Source organism: Suricata suricatta, chromosome 12 (assembly GCF_006229205.1).
Source record: "Suricata suricatta isolate VVHF042 chromosome 12, meerkat_22Aug2017_6uvM2_HiC, whole genome shotgun sequence".
NCBI lineage: Eukaryota > Metazoa > Chordata > Mammalia > Carnivora > Herpestidae > Suricata > Suricata suricatta.
In genome coordinates, this window is record NC_043711.1 from 23575209 (window position 1) to 23580205 (window position 4997).

Here is a 4997-nt window from a genome sequence, read left to right on the forward strand (position 1 = left end):
ATATATATATATATATATACCACATCTTCTTGATCCACTCATCAGGTAATGGACATTTAGGCTCTTTCCATGTTTTGGCTATTGTTGACAGTGCTGCTATGAACACTGGGGTACATGTGCCCTATGCATCAGCACTTCTGTATCCCTTGGGTAAATCCCTAGCAGTGCTATTACTGGGTCATAGGGGAGTTCTACTGATAGTTTTTTGAAGAGCCTTTACACTGTTTTCCAGAGCGGCTGCACCAGTTTACATTGCCACCAACAGTGTAGAAGGGTGCCCGTCTCTCCACACCTTTGCCAGCATCTATAGTCTCTTGATTTATTCAGCTGAAGACATAAAAAGACACTTCTCCAAAGAGGTCATTTAGATGGCCTAAAGGAAAGGAATTTTAAAGTGCTGTTAACAGACACTAAACCCCCAAAGTGCTACAATCAGGAATTGTATTTTCACTGTGGATAAATTTAACATATTATTGCTAAAAGTCCTAAGCAGCAGGGAAGAAAAACTATCAGACTCATTAGTTGGTGTTCTGCTTATATTTTATGATCATGACTAATCATTTATTTTGAAAGAAATGATGTTTTAAACTGTTAGGCCCTATTTCAAAGAGAGAATGCTATATAATATTATCGTTGAATATTCCTTGCCCAATTTTCGCAGCAGGTTTCTGGGCCAAAGTTTATGCTTTCCTTTTAGGCACTTAGAATGATGAACTAGAATTTTACTGAATATAATCAATGCCCTGCCTTTACAAGAGAAGTATTAATAAACTTGTGATTTTTCATATTGATACTATCAAACCCCAGTGTGCCTTAAGCCACAGTTTGCTCTTAATTTTATGTTTTTCTGGGTTTTTTTTCCTGTTTTTTAAATGTTTTATTTATTCTTAAGAGAGAGAGAGACAGAGCATGAGTGGGTGGGAGGCAGAGTGAGAGAGGGACATAGGATCTGAAGCAGGCTCCAGGCTCTGAGCTGTCAACAGAGCCTCATGCAGGGTTCAAACTCATAAGCCGTGAGATCATGACCTGAGCCTAAGTTGGATGCTCAACTGACTGAGCCACCCAGGCACCCCTACTCTTAACTTTAATTTAAATATAACATTAACTTGAAATTTTGCCTTTAGGTTCTAATTCTATAATTAAAATAGCCACTGGGTATTGTTATGTACTACTTGTGCTAAGTCATGACCAGTTTTGTCTTTTGTGTTTGATTCAGGGTTTCAAAGTCAGTTTACATCAAAATTCCAAGGCTTGCCCACATCAGTGAAGCTCCCACATTTGTTTTGATTTTTCCCATTTGTGATGAAATTTTCTTACATGTGGAAATGTAGGATACATAATTGGGGATCCTCAAAACTTACTGGTCTAATATGTAATACAGACATTTCTGAAATATTCTTTCCCCAATTTTCTGTGTTTCTATGAGGTGCTTGAGAGTTGCTGTCAAAGTTACCAGAAATATTTTGAGGCAGAACCATATACCTGGTTAGCCTTTAAACCAATGGGTTTAATAAGCAAAATTAAATCTCTACATTAAAAAAAGAATGTTCATTAATTTCTTTTTTTGTTTTTAATGACCGGTGAATATCTTTGGAGGTGACAATGTTCTTTCCTATATTTATGATAATAAGTAACTTCTAAAACCATTAAATCTACACCAGTCTGCATTTTTAAGAGCTAAACTCCTAATAAAAATAGGGGACAAAGTTGATATGCCTTAGGAAAATGCAATGGGTAATTACTTCTTGACCTTTAGGGAGAGCTAATTTGAAATCAACACATCCATAAGGAGAAAGAATTACTGTGTTTTTTAAGTTTAAACCTTGAATGGGCCAGTATGCCATGGTAGGAATTTGTTCAGATAATGATTACTCAAATATATTTATTATTTTTGTCTACAATGTCTGAGGTAACCTGCCATTCAAGGTTAAAGAACCCATTTATAATTTGAAAAGGCAAGAGCATTTTTGTTTTACATTTATTTATTATTGAGAGACAGAAGAAGACAGAGCACGAACGGGGTAGGGGTAGAGAGAGGAGAAACAGAATCCTAAGCAGGCTCCAGGCTCTGAGCAAGCTTTCAGCACAGATCCTGACACAGGGCCTAAACCCATGAACTGCGAGATCATGACCTGAGCTGAAGTCGGTTGCTCAACTGACTGAGCCACCCAGGCGCCCTGGGAAGAGTATTATTAAATGCAAATAAATGCTTCCTTCACTTCATTTTTAGAGGAGGTTCTGACCTTATAACTTGGATGGAAGCATAGCTTTATAAATTTTTTTAGTATATGTAGTATAAGCCTCAAGTCCGTACATCACAGAATAACACACTCATGCTATGCTGGTTAACAGTTTTAACCCATCCTCTGAAAAGTTACGATTCAACCTGAGTAGAGGTGGCTGCCTGCAATATCTTTTATGAAGTCTGTGGAGGCTTTCGTCGCTACTACTCAGGTTGGGTAGTGGGCTTACCAGCTGTCAGTCATGTGAACTCACCCCTTGAATCTTCTCATGGATACTAATGATAATCCAGAAGCAACTGTTACTTGTCCATCTCTATAAAACTCTTTCTTAAAGCTTTATATTGATTGACTTAAACATTTTTATAGGATATCTATTTACACCTTTATTTAATTACTCTTCCAAGAATTCTGGCACCTATCATTGATATGGAGATGTATTTAACTCAGTGGTGTTCTTGCAGTTGCCTATTCCTTTTAAAAGGAAGAATTATTAGCACCACAAGTATTATCTAACAGATACCAGACTAACTATAAACTTGATTATGATCTCTTTTAATAACATTATCTAATTTTAGTATAACTTGAGGCCAACAGTGGTCTAGATTGAGGTATGTCTTTTCCTACTCTTTCTGTACTTTGAAACATCCCATTAACCCTTTAACAATATTTATTTGTTGGATTGAAGAGACTACCAACCGATCTAATTTCACCTGGTGTCAAAAGCTGGCCTTGGGTTATCATCTCTTCATGGAGCTAAAAGAAAGAATGTGCTCAGAACCCATCCACCAGCAGACTGCTTTTTCTGTAACCCTAGCAGAGAGGCTTCGCTAACTTTGAAGAAAAACTAAATAAACCCATAACTTAGCTGTATAACAAGCCCTGCTGATGCAATGCATATCATAAAGTAATACTCATAATAAGAATACAAATGAATAATACCTTCCCCATGTTTGTCATTTGGTAGTTTTTGCTGTTCTTGGAGAGACTAACCCCTTTGCCCATAGCAGTCATAAGACACAGGGCTAAATTTAGTATCTAAGTCTTGCAACTAGTAATCCTGTACCCATTTATTAAAAATAATGACAATAACAATCATAAGAGTAAAAGCAACCAAAATAAAGCACAGCAGCTAACTGAACTGCTAGCTCTTTATGAATCTTTAAATCAAAGTCAAGAAGGGAATCTTAAATCAGAAACACGCAATCAAAACATATTTACATTTCTTATGTTCTAGCTTCTTATTACTCAGTTCATGAGTTCCTTTTTAAGATCTTAATATTATTGGTTGGGTAGTTTGAGGAAAATGTCATGAGAAACTTTTTAGCTGCCATAAAATAATGGTAACATAGCATAAAAGTAGAAGAGAATTAACATGAATGTTTTGATTTCTTTTTCTTAGCAGTTTTTAAAACTATTTTATGTGCTTTTCTGATACAAGAGCAATGAGTTTATTGTTATCACAGATAGAAGTAGGTATATGGAATGGTTATTTTCTTTTAAAATAGTGTGTCTACTCTGCATTTTAAAAGTGGAGATTAACAAATTTAAATATTCATTACTTCAGTTTAAAATAAAATTGTTATATCAATAAACTTCTAAAGGCATATTAGCTCAGGATTCTCTTTCAGATTATTTTAATTATATTGAAAAAGCTCACTAATCTATTAGAATGAAACCTACTGCATATACTAAGTAATCAAAAATAAATGTTTTCTGAGAAATGGTGGGAAAAGGGACTAAGCCAGTACCTGATAGTAGTATGTTGGACCAATAAATTTTTCCAAGTTCTTTTGGATAGTTGAGTTTATGTGTTGAATAAGTAAATCTTAGATTAAAGAACATGAAACAAATTATTTTTCTTCTATCCTCATGCTTAAATAATATGTTACATGCAAGAATATTATTCTAAAAATTATTTTGTGATAAATAAGGAATTTCTTTTTATACTAATTTTTAAATTTTTTCAACTAAATCATTGCAAAAGCTGTCCACCTTGCAATAGTAGAATTAGTATTAATTTTTCTAACCATGCATGATTCATTTAACCCCACAGTAGCTGTAGCTTGCTTGCCTTGTTTTTTTCCCTGAAATTAAAAAAAAAGTTATAAAAACACAATAAACATCTGTTCTACATAGCAAGACAGCAGAACAACTTATGTCCTAATAAATTGTTAACATTGCATTATTTCACACATGGATTTTGGAGATACATACATATATGACTTTTTGGAACTTTCTCTGTTAAATGTGCACTGTTGTTAAACTATTGTTTTTTCCCTGCCTACTCTTTGAAGAAGTCAATTAGGAATAATGGGAAACAAGGGGTAGGCAAAACATTGCAGTGCAGTGTTCTTTCCATCTGTCTGAGAATATTTCAGCCAAAAGTTTATTTTGGGAAAAAAAAAGCCATAACACACTTTCAGACACACAAAACCACAAATATTTTGGCTGCAAATTATTCTGCAGTGTTGTTGCTGTGTTGTTGCCTGTGTATGTTCTTGTGTGTGAAGCTGCCACCCACCCATGCATGTGTTTGCAGATTCTTGTCTCTGTGCTTGTTCATCAATTAGCTCATCCTCCTCCTGGTTCAGGTTAAATTTAATCAAGAGAACAAGAATTTATGGGTATGACTGTTAGCTAGAAATCCCTTCCTCATTTTCAAGTCTGTCTTTCAACCTACATCTTCTGCTGAAATTTCTTAGTGGGATGAAATGTTCAGTGATCAGTCAACCAGTTTCTTATATGTTACCTGGC

The 4997-nt window shown here is 34.9% G+C and overlaps 1 protein-coding gene across 1 annotated transcript in view; it reads right to left on the reverse strand.

Annotated features, from left to right (window-relative positions):
• ERC2 (ELKS/RAB6-interacting/CAST family member 2) overlaps positions 1-4997 on the reverse strand; it is a 916748-nt gene that overhangs the window by 456358 nt on the left and 455393 nt on the right. The window lies entirely within an intron of this gene.